The following is a 16,497-nucleotide window of genomic DNA, read 5'->3' on the forward strand; positions in this document are numbered from 1 at the left end:
CAGAAAAAGCTGTTACATGATTACTTTGTTTGCTCTTCATTCAACCTTTTCTCAGATTCTAGTTATAACTTGAACTTAAAGGATGTATAAAATTATGAAAGGTTAGAAAAATAAGGTTATGATTTGACTTAATCCTAATGGTAATGAACAGCTGGTCTTCTTTGTCACTGAAGACAAGAAAAAAATGTTTTGAGATATTTGCCCAAAGATGTGCCACTTAGAAACTGAAATAACACAAGTGGACAGTGAAGACATGTGCACAGAAAGAGTTGGAGAGAAGAAATCAAAACTAATGATGTAAAACTTATGAGTTTAGTGATACAGTGAATTGATTCTTTTTATAGGCCTTGTTAGCTATTTTAGTAGTAGGATAGGGCAATGGTTCTCAAACTTGAGCATGCATCAGAACCACTTGGAGGATTACAGATAAAAAACACTGGTGCTGGGGGGCACTCTCTGTCCCCGCTCTGATGTCTATGTCAGAAGCTTTCTCTGTCCCTTTTCATACTTTAATAAAACTCTGCTATACAAAAGCTCTTGAGTCTGGTCCCTGGTCCCAAAGCTAAATCTTCTTCAGACATCACAAATCCAACATCATTCACTGTGAGCTATCATCTTGGGGGCTCATCTTGAATCTTTGGGACAAAGTAAGAACACTCAAGAGCTCTAGCCTCTCTGCTTTCTCAGTATACGTTTCTCCTTTTACTTCACTAACTCTATGGTGTGCTTGTGTGAATGAATGATATGCCCTGTGTGAACCAAGTGATGAGCCCTGCTCTGTGGTTTCATGGTGCCTCAGAATGACTGAAGGCAGCCCCAAAAAGGAGAGCCTTGTTGGGTGTTTATACTGATCTACCAATGTCAAGAGACACCCAACGTCCCTGCGAGGGGAGCAGCCAGAAATGGGCAAAGCGTGTGGAACAAACTTTCCTTTCTCTGTCATCTTTTCCTGGTCCCTTTGACCATTTCATAATTGTGTGGGAAATCAGAACTACTAACCTAATCTATTGGGTCATAGACTTTCAAGGGAGTTGTGATCCATGCTGTTACTGTGTACTTTTACTTAGCTGAAAGTTATAAGAGCACATTTGGGAGTGAGATGCATCTCTAGCTCCAGGAATGCCCCTCAGGCTAGAGGTCACTCTCTTGGCTGCCTGCCTCTGAGGCCAGAGACCTGAAAGTAAGTCTTTGTCACAGCTGTCCCTCTAATCTATGTGGATAAAAATATTGCTGGTGACCATGAGCTTTTTGAGGACACAGATTAGGAATTGTAGGATCTGGTCAGATTGGAAGTACAGTGGGCTTCTTCCATTGGTAGTGCTAACTGTTAGTGGATCAGAGGAGGCTCTCTGGTGACTTTTGTCTCAATGCCTTAGATATTCCTTTTGTGGAATCTGTGGGAATGAATTGGAAGGATCAGCCCTAGTAGCTTAAGGAAAAAAAATAAAAAAGTTTTCCTCGCTGGCTAAACCTTTTGCTATCACATATACTGGTGTGGTGACACTCAGAACAGACATCTTGATTGTTGTTCATCCCTTTATAACTCACCTCTTCTATTGTGATCAGGACTGTACTCAGAAATGTGCACAGGCACATAGGACATGGATGCTTCCCCTAATAGTCCTAGCTTGGGAAACATTCTGAAAATCTCTGTTACACTCTGGGTGGCATCAGAGACAAGGGAAAATCAAACAAAGGTTTTGGTGGTAAGGAACTAGAAATCAGTCTGGGATGCCATCAGGTCTTACCTCTGTGCATCTCCACCCTGCCTTCGTGGTAGAACCAGGAGGGACAAGTAAGGTACCTGTGTCAGTAAGGGACAGACTAAGTCCTACCAGGGAAGGAAAGCTTTAGTGGGATGTCTGTCTAACCCCTATCTGGAGTTGGGAGGGACGCCTCCAGTGGAAAGAAGCCACAGCTGTGGATGCCGCTTCTTTCTCTTTTACAGATGGGAGCTAGCAGTTCCAGAACCACTCCTTTAAAATGCATTTTAAAAAACTTGGACAAGTTTGATCCCCAGAGTTTAAAAAGACACACCTGATCTTCTGTGATACTGAATGGCCACAGTATCCTTTGGAAGATGGGGAACACTGGCCTTTTGAAGGGTCTCTTAATTATGATACTGTTTTACAATTAGATTGGTTCTGTAGAAAACAAGAGAAATAGGTAGAAGTGCCATATGTGTTGCTCTTTATCTCTCTGTGAGACATGGCAGACTTATGTCCTAAGGGTTCAGGTTTGGGTGTGAAACCTTTTTAGCAGCCTCCTGTCCTCTTACTTTGCCCCTGTGTCTGGGGCTTCCAACTGAACGGGCTGAGAATCAGGGCATCTTCCAGGAGGGGTTGCCTCAGTCTCGGTAGAGATTCAAACAGTTCCAATTGTGGTTGAGACTATTTAGAGGATCTAAAAAGTACATGGAAGCCTTTACAGGACTAACTTTACTTTATGACCTTACTTGGAGAGATACAATGTATGTCTGGGGACAGATGCTGACCCCTGACTCAATAGCTTGAGTTTTGGGGGAAGCTACTACTTTTGGAGATGAATGGCTTGAACATGAGACAAGGGGAAAGAGGGAACACGAAATAGCCCTCCTCCCTATGGGGAGCCAAGCAGTTCCCATAACAGAGCCACTTTGCTGGATGTATTCTTGAAGGACTCAAGCAAGTGCACATGAAGACTTTAAACTATGCTAAGTTGACTGACATAGAACAGGGAGAGAAGAAAACTCCTGATAAACTCCTAGTATAGACTACTGGAGGCTCTCTGCAAGTTTACTGACATTGATTCCAAAAGTGCAGATGGAGAAATTTTCTTAAAAGATAGATTTCTCACTCAGTCAGCTCCAGATATCTGCAATAAGTTACAAAAACAGGCATTTGGACCAAATCAGTCTTTAGAAAAACTGTTGCAGCTGGCTCAGATGGTATATTATGGTAGAGGATATGAGGAGGAAAATAGGAGGCAATAAATGAACCAGGCAAAAGACTGAAGCCCCAGCATGGCTGTTAGTTCTGCTCTGAAACAGCCTGAGGAAAAATGCCCAGAGGAACCCATGTGAAAAGGGATGAGCTTGTTATTACTGTGGAAAGGAAGGGCATCTCAAGTGGGATTGCCTTCAGGCATCTAAGCTAACCCTGGCCCCATGTCCGGTCTGTAAAGGACCATACCTGAGGAGAGACTGCCTTCCGAGGTATAGGCCCCAGGGGTCGGACTCTCAGGACAATGAGGACTGAAGGTGCCCAGGGGTTCACACAAGCTCCCATCCTAATTATACCTGAGGAACGGGGTGGGGGGAAGGACAATCAGTTGATTTTCTCTTGGACACCAAGGCAACTTTCTCTGTGCTCACTGAAGCCCCTGGTCCGCTTTCCTACTGATCCACTACTGTGATGGGACTGTCTGGATGAGACAAATGTTTATATTTCAGTTATCCTTTAAGCTGTAACTAGGACTCTGTGCTATTTTCTTGAGTTTCAAATCATGCCAGAGTCTCCCTCAACTCTTCTAGGGAGAGATATACTGAGCAAGGTCCAGGCCTCTGTTTTCATGAATATGGAACCTGCTGTTTTTAACAGAACAAAATGTAAATCCTAGAGTGTGGGCTGATGGAAAAACTGTGGGTTGAACACAAAATGCTGTTCCTGTCATTATCAAGCTCAAAGACCTTCACTTATTTCCATGTCAAAAGCAGTATCCTCTAAAGTTGATGAATAGGTGAAATCTTACTGTACTGATTTCTCATGATATAAGTGGAATCTTAAACTCTAAAGTTCAGAGTGACAATGGTTCTCTCTTTAAAGCTGCTATAACTCAAGGGGTGTTGAAAGCTCTAGGAATAGAATATCACTTACACTGTTCCTGGAGACCTCAATCTTCAGAAAAAGTTGAAAAGGCTAATGACATTATTAAGAGACATCTGTATAAGCTAACTCAGAAAACACAAGACGGTTGGTTTAAAAACTTACCCATAGCTTTAATGAGGGCTCAAATTGCCCCTAAGAAGGGACTGTCTCTATGACAGACCATTTTTGTGCACAGATATTGTCATAGATCCTAAAGCCTTAGAATTAATTAACTATATGACTCAGCTTTCAGCTTTTCAGCAGACATTACGAGAACTCCAGGAGGTGGCCACTGACCCAGCCTCCACAGTAGGTCTAATTGCTGGGTCTGTGGAGTGCTCCCCCTCCTCATCAATTGAAGACTTCCCATGGTGAGATTCTCTGCTTCAAAGAAAGGACTTTCTTCAACTCTGCAAAAACTTTCACCAACAACAATCTTATGTGATACCTCTTCTTGATCTGATGACGTCTAACAATCCTAAGATGGACTGATGAAACTATGGATATGCTACTGCTGCTGCTGCTAAGTTGCTTCAGTCGTGTCCAACTCTGTGCAACCTCATAGATGGCAGCCCACCAGGCTCCCCATCCCTGGGATTCTCCAGGCAAGAACACTGGAGTGGGTCACCATTTCCTTCTCCAATGCATTAAAGTGAAAAGTGAAAGTGAAGGTGGTCAGTCTTGTCCAACTCCTAGCGACCTACCAGGCTCCTCTGTCCATGGGATTTTCCAGGCAAGAGTACTGGAGTGGGGTGCCATTGCCTTCTCCAAACTATGGATATAGTGTAACCTTTAACTTTGATTATATTTTAACTTGGTTTAAAGACTGTTTTGCCTTACATCTGTAACTGTGAAACGGGGTTAGTTTCTAACCCTCTGAAAGCTTTTAAGTTACAAATGGTTGTCCAGGCTCCTATGAGTGCCACAGCCTCCTCCAACTATTACTTGGGGCCCTTGGATCAGAGACCTTCTGAGGTTAGGAGAATATGTTGCCTCAACATTTTAGGGACCATGCCCTTCAACAGTAGGAAGTAGTTATGGAATGAAAACAATGCCCTTTTCCCTTGGCAACATAATTTTCCTAAAAGAAAAGCAGAGGTGAGAGAGTCAATTCCTAGGTAGACTGATAAGAAGTCTGGGCTCCCCAAGGAGGACAGAGTCTGGGGCTCTCAAGGAGGAGAAAAGGACAAACTTTTTTCTTTTTTTCTTTAAGCCCAGAGCTGATGATTGCACAACAAAACAACTCATCTTGCTCAAGGATATGTTTTTCCCTTAAACTCTGTATCAGTGACAACAATGTATCCTGCTTGAGGACATGTTTCTCCTTCTTGAGAACCTTCTGACTAAACCTGTCATCTTAAAATGTATATTATGGGAGTGGGTCTGGTTCAGTTCAGTTCAGTTCAGTCGCTCAGTCCTGTATCACTCTTCGCGACCCCATAAATCGCAGCACACCAGGCCTCCCTGTCCATCACCAACTCCCAGAGATCATTCAGACTCACGTCCATCGAGTCAGTGATGCCATCCAGCCATCTCATCCCTGGTCGTCCCCTTCTCCTCCTGCCCCCAATCCCTCCCAGCATCAGAGTCTTTTCCAATGAGTCAAATCTTCTCATGAGGTGGCCAAAGTACTGGAGCTTCAGCTTTAGCATCATTCCTTCCAAAGAAATCCCAGGGTTGATCTCCTTCAGAATGGACTGGTTGGATCTCCTTGCAGTCCAAGGGACTCTCAAGAGTCTTATCCAACACCACAGTTCAAAAACATCAATTCTTCAGCGCTCAGCCTTTTTCACAGTCCAACTCTCACATCCATACATGACCACTGGAAAAACCATAGCCTTGACTAGATGGACCTTAGTCAGCAAAGTTATGTCTCTGCTTTTGAATATACTATCTAGGTTGGTCATAACTTTTCTTCCAAGGAGTAAGCATCTTTTAATTTCATGGCTGCAATCACCATCTGCAGTGATTTTGGAGCCCCAGAAAATAAAGTCTGACAGTTTCCATTGTTTCCCCATCTATTTCCCATGAAGTGATGGGACCAGATGCCATGATCTCGGTTTTCTGAATGTTAAGCTTTAAGCCAACTTTTTCACTCTCCTCTTTCACTTTCATCAAGAGGCTTTTTAGCTCCTCTTCACTTTCTGCCATAACGGTGGTGTCATCTGCATATCTGAGGTTATTGATATTTCTCCTGGCAATCTTGATTCCAGCTTGTGTTTCTTCCAGCCCAGCGTTTCTCATGATGTACTCTGCATAGAAGTTAAATAGGCAGGGTGACAATATACTGCCTTGACGAACTCCTTTTCCCATTTGGAACCAGTCTGTTGTTCCATGTCCAGTTCTAACTGTTGTTTCCTGACCTGCATACAGATTTCTCAAAAGGCAGGTTAGGTGGTCTGCTATTCCCATCTCTTTCAGAATTTTCCACAGTTGATTGTGATCCACACAGTCAAAGGCTTTGGCATAGTCAATAAAGCAGAAATAGATGTTTTTCTGGAACTCTCTTGCTTTTTCCATGATCCAGTGGATGTTGGCAATTTGATCTCTGGTTCCTCTGCCTTTTCTAAGGTTCCTCTGCCTTTTCTGGGTCTGGTAAGATCTTTCTATTGTTAGTTCTAATCCTGTTATCTTAAATTATATATTGTGGGAGTGGACCTGGTAAGACATTTACAGCCTTGAGACATTCTTTTGATTTACTGTAATAACCAATTGAAAAAAATATATAGCTTCCTTGTTAAAACTAGCGATGTGGGCACTCTCTGTCCCTCTTCTGATGTCTATATCAGAAACTTTCTCTGTCCCTTTTCATACTTTAATAAAACTCTGCTACACACACACACACACACACACACACACACACACACACACACACACACACGCACAAACAAAACTGGTGCCCCACACACCACAACTAAGAGTTTCAGATTCAGTAGATCTTTAAATTGAAGAAAGTAGGGAAAACCGCTAGACCATTCAGGTATCATCTAAATCAAATCCCTTATGATTATACAGTTGAAGTGAGAAATAGATTTAAGGGCCTAGATCTGATAGATAGAGTGCCTGATGAACTATGGAATGAGATTCGTGACATTGTACAGGAGACAGGGATCAAGATCATCCCCATGGAAAAGAAATGCAAAAAAGCCAAATGGCTGTCTGGGGAGGCCTTACAAATAGCTGTGAAAAGAAGAGAAGTGAAAGGCAAAGGAGAAAATGAAAGATATAAGCATCTGAATGCAGAGCTCCAGAGGATAGCAAGAAGAGATAAGAAAGCCTTCTTCAGTGATCAATGCAAAGAAATAGAGGAAAAGAACAGAATGGGAAAGACTAAAGATCTCTTCAAGAAAATTAGAGATACCAAGGGAACATTTCATGCAAAGATGGGCTCGATAAAGGACAGAAATGGTATGGACCTAACAGAAGCAGAAGATATTAAGAAGAGGTGGCAAGAATACACAGAAGAACTGCACAAAAAAGATCTTCACGACCCAGATAATCATGATGGTGTGATCACTCATCTAGAGCCAGACATCCTGGAATGTGAAGTCAAGTGGGCCTTAGAAAGCATTGCTACGAACAAAGCTAGTGGAGGTGATGAAATTCCAGTTGAGCTATTTCAAATCCTGAAAGATGATGCTGTGAGAGATGATGCACTCAATATGCCAGCAAATTTGGAAAACTCAGCAGTGGCCATAGGACTGGAATAGGCCAGTTTTCATTCCAATCCCAAAGAAAGGCAATGCCAAAGAATGCTCAAACTACTGCACAATTGCACTCATCTCACATGCTAGTAAAGTAATGCTCAAAATTCTCCAAGCCAGGCTTCAGCAATACGTGAACCGTGAACCTGATGTTCAAGCTGGTTTTAGAAAAAGCAGAGGAACCAGAGATCAAATTGCCAACATCCACTGGATCATCGAAAAAGCAAGAGAGTTCCAAAAAAACATCTATTTCTGCTTTATTGACTATGCCAAAGCCTTTGACTGTGTGGATCACAATCAACTGTGGAAAATTCTGAAAGAGATGGGAATAGCAGACCACCTGACCTGCCTCTTGAGAAATCTGTATGCATGTCAGGAAGCAGTAGTTAGAACTGGACATGGAACAACAGACTGGTTCCAAATAGAAAAAAGAGTACGTCAAGGCAGTATATTGTCACCCTGCTTATTTAACTTCTATGCAGAGTACATCATGAGAAATGCTGGACTGGAAGAAGCACAAGCTGGAATCAAGATTGCTGGGAGAAATATCAATGACCTCAGATATGCAGATGACACCACCGTTATGGCAGAAAGTGAAGAGGAGCTTAAAAGCCTCTTGATGAAAGTGAAAGAGGAGAGTGAAACAGTTGGCTTAAAGCTCAACATTCAGAAAACCAAGATCATGGCATCTGGTCCCATCGCTTCATGGGAAATAGATGGGCAAACAGTAGAAATAGTGTCAGACTTTATTTTTTTGGGGCCTAAAATCACTGCAGATGGTGATTGCAGCCATGAAATTAAAAGACACTTACTCCTTGGAAGAAAAGTTATGACCAACCTAGATAGTATATTCAAAAGCAGAGACATTACTTTGCCGACTATGGTCTGTCTAGTCAAGGCTATGGTTTTTCCTGTGGTCTTGTGAGAGTTGGACTGGAAGAAGGCTGAGTGCCTAAGAATTGATGTTTTTGAACTGTGGTGTTGGAGAAGACTTTGAGAGTCCCTTGGACTGCAAGGAGATCCAACTAGTCCATTCTGAAGGAGATCAACCCTGGGATTACTTTGGAAGGAATGATGCTAAAGCTGAAGCTCCAGTACTTTGGCCACCTCATGCGAAGAGTTGACTCATTGGAAAAGACTCTGATGCTGGGACGGATTGGGGGCAGGAGGAGAAGGGGACGACAGAGAATGAGATGTCTGGATGGCATCACTTTCTCGATGGAAGTGAGTCTGAGTGAACTCCGGGAGTTGGTGATGGACAGGGAGGCCTGGCGTGCTGAGATTCATGGGTTCGCAAAGAGTCAGACACGACTGAGTGACTGAACTGAACTGAGGGTGGGGCCCATGAATCTACATTTCTAACATAAGTTCCCAGGTGTTTCTGATACTGATTCTGCTGACCCACTTTGGGAAACACTGCTTTAAGGGAAAAAAAGAGGAAATATAGATATGGAAGCAGGAATGAGAAAACATGTTCACCAGGTTTGCAAGGATAAGTTGAAGACATTATAGCAAAATATATAGTTTAGACCACTGAGTCTCAAAGTGATCTAAAACGTTGAATAGTACTGTCTTAGATTAAAGCAGATTAAGGCAGTGACTAGGAAGCTTCTATTTTTTTTTTCAAGTATCACAATGTTTATTGATAGATACAAGTATGTAAAATCAGGGCATGAACATGACTTGATAAATTAAGTAGACTTAATTTCAATACTATATTTAATAAGTAATATGTTCCAAGTGGAAACCATTGCTAACATATGGGTAGTTTGTGTAGGGACTTAACTTTTTCCAGTTTCAATCATCTTTATTTGTTAACACAATAGGATATGAAAGTGTAGATGGATTGCCAAATGGAAAGTGTTAATTTTAGTCCAGTATTTACTAAGTGTCATGTTATAAATCCTTAATACAGATCATCTCATTAGTCTTCACAAGAATCCCATGAGGTAAGTATAATAACTATCTCACTATTTTTTAGATGGGGAAATTGGGTTCAGAGAGGATAAGAAATTTGGCTACATTTAAACAGTAGTGGTGAAACTGGTGTTTGAATTCAGGTATTATAACTTGAGGGCTCATGCACTTAACCTTGAAATTATGTTGCCTCCCTGAATTTAATGGTCTTCTTAGGCTGGAGAGTTTGAGATGCACCCGTTTATGGTACCTAGCTGAGAGATTACCACTGTGTTGGCTGCTATAGAAATAGTAAGCCAAATGCTTGTGAATCTGTATTACTCTTGTTTTCAGTGGGACTTTGCTACATGAAATAAGAAGCTTTACCACAGTTGGCAGTAAAAAGCAGAGTCAAATAGGAGGGAAAAAAAATCTCCAGCTTGAAGGATTTAGGTCAAATCTAAGCAGTTTCTCAGTATTTGTTATTTTTTGCAAGAATTGGACAGCTGTGAGCAGTTATTTATAACTTCTATGTCTCCATGTGCTCAGTTGATCAGTTGTTTCCGAGTCTCTGTGACCCCCCCCCCCCCCGAACTGTAGCCTGCCAGCTTCCTCTGTCCATGGGATTTTCCAGGCAAGGATACTGGAGTCGTTTCCATTTCCTCTTACAGGGGATCTTCCTGACCCAGGGATCAAATGCATGTCTCTGCCATCTCCTGTGGTAGTACGGAGATTCTTTACAAATGCACCACCTCTGCGGCCCTTTAAGAATAGGAGGGAAAAACTTTGCAACATTTTTGGGTGTCTCACAGCAAAGGCCACCTTATGATTTCCCACTTAAATTCCTGATTTCCTTGCAAAGCAGGAAAGCAGTTAAGGTCTTCCTGCAGTCTTCACTAACAAGGTTTCTGGTCTCATTGTATATAAATGTCCTCACTGCATGAGATTTAGTGGAAAACAATTAGCATTTTTCCAACTTTATTGAGGTATGATTGACAAACAAAAATTGTATACATTTATGTTGTACAATGTCATATTTGTTTTCTTAAGCTGTACAACATTGTGATTTCATATACAAATACACTGTGAAATGATTATTGCAACTAAGACATCCATCACCCCACATAGTTACCTTTTATTTTTCTGTTAAAGAACACTTAAAATCTACTTTCTTCGCAAATTTTAAGCATACAATACACTCTTCTTAATTATAGTCACCATACTGTAATTAGATCCTCAGAATTAATTCATCTTATAACTGGAAATTTGTTCTATTTGATCAGCATCTCCCCATTTCCCCCACCCTTCAGCCCCTATGGGTGCTACGGTGGCTCAAATGGTAAAGAATTTGCCTGCAATGCAGGAAACTCAGGTTCAATCCCCGGGTTGGGAAGATCCCCTGGAGAAGGAAATGGCAACCCACTCCAGTATTCTTGCCTGGAGAATTCCATGGACAGAGAAGCCTGGTGGACTACAGTCCATGGAGTTGCAAAGAGTCAAACACAAATGAATGACTAACACTTTCACACTTTCTCAGCCCCTGGAAATGACCATTTTATTCTTCTTATATGAGTTTGACATTTTTAGATTCCACATATAGGTGAGATTATACAGTATTGGTCTTTCTTTAACATCTCACATAGCATAATGTTCTCAAGGTCAGTCTGTGTTGTCACAAATGGTTACATTGGAGTGGAGGAGGCAGAAACCATACTCAGGCTTGAAGAGTATGTGGACATTAATGAAGCAAAGCAGCTGCTCCTTCAAGAAGCAAGGTTAAGCAGGGAAGGAAAGAGGATGGAAGCAATATCAAGGGAAGTATTTTTCCATAACTCCTGAAGAATTTCTTTAGGCTGGTCTTATCCTAAAAGAAATTCCTCAAAATCTGGTCTACAGCTTCTGAGTGAAAGATTGCCTCATTTGTGATCTATTTTCAACATCACATATATACTCCTCTTGAGCACTACTTGAAACTGGAAAGACTGAACTCAGTGTAGGAGAAAGTAGCTAAATTCTCACCCCATAAAAAGTAAGACACTGAATTCTTTGGAGTAGCTCAATTGCAAACTGCTAATATTTGGTATCTCCCTTCATTTTAGCTCCAGAACAACAATTATGATTTCCAACATTTATTGATTGCTTACCATGTATCATGCACTCTTATAAATAGCTACACTAATTACATTATTGCAGGCAAAGTCACTTCAGTGGTGTCTGACTCATTGCGACCCTATGGACTGTAGCCTGCCAGACTTCTCCGTCCATGGGATTCTCCAGGCAAGAACACGAGTGGGTTGTGATGCCCTCCTCCAGGGGATCTGCTGACCCAGGAATTGAACTAATGTCTCTTATGTCTCCTGTACTGGCAGGTTGGTTATTTACAACTAGCACCACCTGGGAAGTCCAAATATATTGTTAATATCTATTCATTTTGTCCTTAAAATTCCATTAATTAGTTACTGTTATATATGATAAAAATGAGACACAGAGAGATTAGGTTACTTGCCCACAAGTTACATGCTATGTGAGTGACAGATTTGGGACTTGAATCTAGGCATCTAGTGTGTGCCACTAACCTCTCCTACTGCACTGCTCGAGTAGCACAGAAGATGTTAGAAAAAGAGATGTCTATACCTTGTATAACTCAGGAACTTCAGAATAAGGTAGCTAGAACTGGACAGACACACTATCTCTAGAAGAGATTGACTATAAATTAGCTCCATAGTGTGTCAACTCCAATTTCTCTTCATATATTAGTAAGTACTGATTGAGTAGTCCTGTATATTTAGCTGTTGTAGGCCTTGTGGTTAGGAAGACAAAAAGACAGTCTGCTTGCAAAAAAGATCTTCCACAATAATGGAAACTCCTTGAGAGTATCAGTTCAGTTCAGTCAGTCAGTAGTGACTGACTCTTTGTGACCCCATGGACTGTAACATGCCAGGCTTCACTGTCCACCAACACCTGGAGCTTGCTCAAACTCATGTCCAGTGAGTCAGTGATGCCATCCAACCATCTCTTCCTCTATCGTCCCCTTCTCCTCCTGCCTTCAATCTTTCCAAGCATCAGGGCATTTTCTAATGAGTCAGTTCTTCGCATCAAGTGGCCAAAGTATTGGAGCTTCAGCTTCAGCATGAGTCGTTCCAATGAGTATTCAGGATTGATTTCCATTAGGATTGACTGACTTGATCTCCTTGCAGTCCAAGGGACTCTCAAGAGTCTTCTTCAACACCACAGTTCAAAAGCATCAATTCTTTGGTGTTCAGCTTTCTTTATGGTCCAACTCTCACATCCATACATGACAACTGGAAAAACCATAGCTCTCAGTATACGGACCTTTGTTGGCAAAGTAATGCTTCTGCTTTTTAATATGTTGTCTAGGTTTGTCATAGGTTTCTTCCAAGGAGCAAGTGTATTTTAATTCAGTGCCTGCAGTCACCATCTGCAGTGATTTTGGAGAGGAAGAAAATAAACTCTTTCACTGTTTTCATTGTTTCCTCATCTATTTGCCATGAAGTGATGGTACCAGATACCATGATCTTCATTTTTGGAATGTTGAGTTTTAAGCCAGCTTTTCACTTTCCTTTTTTACTTTCACTAAGAGGCTCTTTAGTTCCTTTTTGCTTTCTGTCATAAGTATGGTGTCATCTGCATATATGGCCAGCTTTTCACTTTCCTTTTTTACTTCCATTAACAGGCTCTTTAGTTCCTTTTCACTTTCTGTCATAAGTATGGTGTCATCTGCATATATGAGATTATTGATATTTCTCCCAGAAATCTTGACTCCAGCTTGTGCTTCATCCAGTCCATCATTTCTCATGATGTACTCTGCATATAAGTTAAATAAGCAGGGTGACAATATACAGCCTTGACATACTCCTTTCCCAATTTGGAACCAGTCTGTTGTTCCATGTCCAGTTCTCACTGTTGCTTCCTGACTTGTATACAGATTTCTCAGGAGGAAGGTCAGGTGGTCTGGTATTCCCACCTCTTGAAGAATTTTCCACAGTTTGTTGTGATCCACAGTCAAAGGCTTTGGCATTGTCAATAAAGCAGAAGTAGATGTTTTTCTGAAACTGTCACTTTGTTGATGATCCAATGGATGTTGGCAATTTGATCTCTGGTTCCTCTGCCTTTTCTAAATCCAGCTTGAACATCAGGAAGTTCACAGTTCACATATTGCTGAAGCCTGGCTTGAATTAAGTGATTGCTTGGAAAGGCTTTTTTTTTAATCTCTCCTTGCTATTCCCTGGTGGCTCAGATGGTAAAGTGTCTGCCTGTAGTGTGGGAGACCCGGGTTTGATCCCTGGGTTGCGAAGATCCCCTGGAGAAGGAAATGGTAACTCACTCCAGTACTCTTGCCTGGAAAATTCCATGGACTGAGAGGCTCCTCAGAGCCTAGTAGGCTACAGTCCATGGGGTCGCAAAGAGTCAGACATGACTGAACGACCTCACTTCACTTGCTATTCTTTGGAATTCTGCATTTAGATGGGTATATGTTTCCTTTTCTCCTTTCCCTTCTTTGCTCAGCTATTTTAAGGCCTTCTCAGACAACTGTTTTGCTTTTTTTTGTTTTTCTTCTTCTTGGGAATATTTTTGATCACCGCATCCTGTACAATGTTATGAACCTCTGACCATAGTTCTTCAGGCACTTTATCAGATCTAATTCCTTGAATCTATTTGTCAGTTCCACTGTATAATCATAAGGGATTTGATTTAGGTCATACCTGAGTGGTCTTGTGGTTTTCCCTACTTTCTTCAGTTTCAGTCTGAATTTTGCAATCAGGAGTTCATGATCTAAGTCACAGTCAGCTCCTGGTCTTGTTTTTGCTAACTGTATAGAACTTCTCCATCTTTGGCTGCAAAGAATATATTCAATCTGATTTTGGTATTGACTATTTGGGGATGTCCATGTGTAGAATCATCTCTTGAGTTGTTGGAAGAGGGTGTATGCTATGACAAGTGCTTTCTCTTTGCAAAACTCTGTTAGACTTTGTCCTGCTTCATTTTGTACTCCTAGGCCAAATTGCCTGTTACTCCAGGTATCTCTTGACTTCTTATTTTTGCTTTCCAGTCACCTTTGATGAAAAGGACGTCTCTTTTGGTGTTGGTTCTAAAAGGTCTTGTAGGTCTTCATAGAACCATTCAACTTCAGCTTCTTTGGCACTTTTGGTTGGGACATAGACTTGGATTACTGTGATATTGAATGGTTTGCCTTGGAAGAGAACTGAAATCATTCTGTCATTTTTGAGACTGCACCCAAGTACTGCATTTCAGGCTCTTTTGTTGACTATGAGGGCTACTCCGTTTCTTCTAAGGCATTCTTGCCCATAGTAGTAGATATAACGGTCATCTGAATTAAATTTTCCCCTTCCAGTCCATTTTAGTTCATTGATTCCTAAAATGTCAATGTTCACTCTTGCCATCTCCTGTTTGACCACTTACAATTTACCTTGATCCATGGATCTAACATTCCAGGTTCTTATGCAATATTGTTCTTTAAAGCATTGGACTTTACTTCCATCACAAGTCACATCCACAAGTGTGTGTTGTTTTTTCTTTGGCTCAGCCTTTTCATTCTTTCTGGAGTCATTTCTCCACTCTTCTCCAGTAGCATATTGGTCACCTACTGACTTAGGGAGTTCATCTTTCAGTGCCATAACTTTTTGCCTTTTCATACTCTTCATGGGGTTCTAGATATGTCTATTTTGCCTCCTCACTGACTCACTACAATATAGTACATTCCTGATATGTCATAAGTATTCAGTAAGTAGTTGATGAATGAATGAATAAAGCTTTTCCAGACATTTCCTAGAGAAGGAGCAAGCAACATTGGCTGGATTAATTGAGTTCAAGAATAAATCTAGCTCTAGTTACTAAGTTTTGGATTGCTATATAGTCAGACCTTTTTTTTATTTTTTTTTAGGTTTTTCTTTCGAGGAAGAGTTCAAATTCCTAAGCCAGTTGCTTGGTGTCCTTCTAAGCCAGACTGCTAAAATGCCTCCTGAAACATTGGGCAAGAAAAGACATTCTGCTGCTGTGGACCCTTGAGAATAAGATTAGTTCTTTTCACACTTTCTGACATAATCTGAGATAAGGAGACATCATCTTACTTTGAGGCATTCTCTGATTAGTATCTAGGAAGAAAAGTACAGCTAAGGTTATGCATACTTTATACTTTTCCACTCCAGACACTTTTCTGCCTCCAGCCATACTTTCTTAGGTAGAAGTCTCAGGGAATGAATCTTAACCACCACCCCCCAAACCAGATGTCTGCTCGTCCTTCTGCCACCTACTTAAGGAGATAGTTGGGGTGCAATTTTCAGTGGCTCATGTTGCCAAGAGCTACCAAGGTGTCTGAATATGAAAGATAGTGCCTTTTCTCTAAGGTAGCCTAGTGTAGAATTAAGATGTTTGACATTAAAGTTAGACCAGGTGTGTACTTTCTAAGTGGATTATTTTGAATAGTCTCCTAAACTCTCCCACCCTCAATTTCCTCATCAGTAAAATGGTAGTAATAACATCAGCTTTACATAATTCGATGAGATGAGATAATGTTTCTGAAGTGCCCTAACAATGCCTGGTGTATATTTGTACTTTACAATGGTGAAAAATAATAATAACAGCAATAATATTAGTTCATTCAGTTGGTAGATCCATGGTGAGATGAAACTGAAATACCTGACTCAGGAGAATGCTAAAGGGAACATGACTTGATTAACTCCCCAGAAACTGTAGTTTTATAACACTGAAATGTCATGAGGCATTGGAGTCTACAGATCTCTGGCAACACTGAACCTGGGCAGGGTCACTAGAAAGCTCTGTGGATTTGCCTTCCTAAGGCTTCACATAAGCAGAGATATCACTTGTGGTAGTGAGAGAGCTTAGCTCACAGGTGTGCCTGACTCTCTTGTGACTCTCTACAGACATGGCTCTGATTTGACCACCATGATGGCAATAGCTATTTTACCTTATGCATATCCATTTCTATTACATCTCTACCATACCTTGCTCCTGGCTGACTTTCCTCCCCAGTCGGATCCTCAATTCTGTCT

This window comes from Capricornis sumatraensis, chromosome X (genome assembly GCF_032405125.1).
Source record: "Capricornis sumatraensis isolate serow.1 chromosome X, serow.2, whole genome shotgun sequence".
Classification (NCBI taxonomy): Eukaryota; Metazoa; Chordata; class Mammalia; order Artiodactyla; family Bovidae; genus Capricornis; species Capricornis sumatraensis.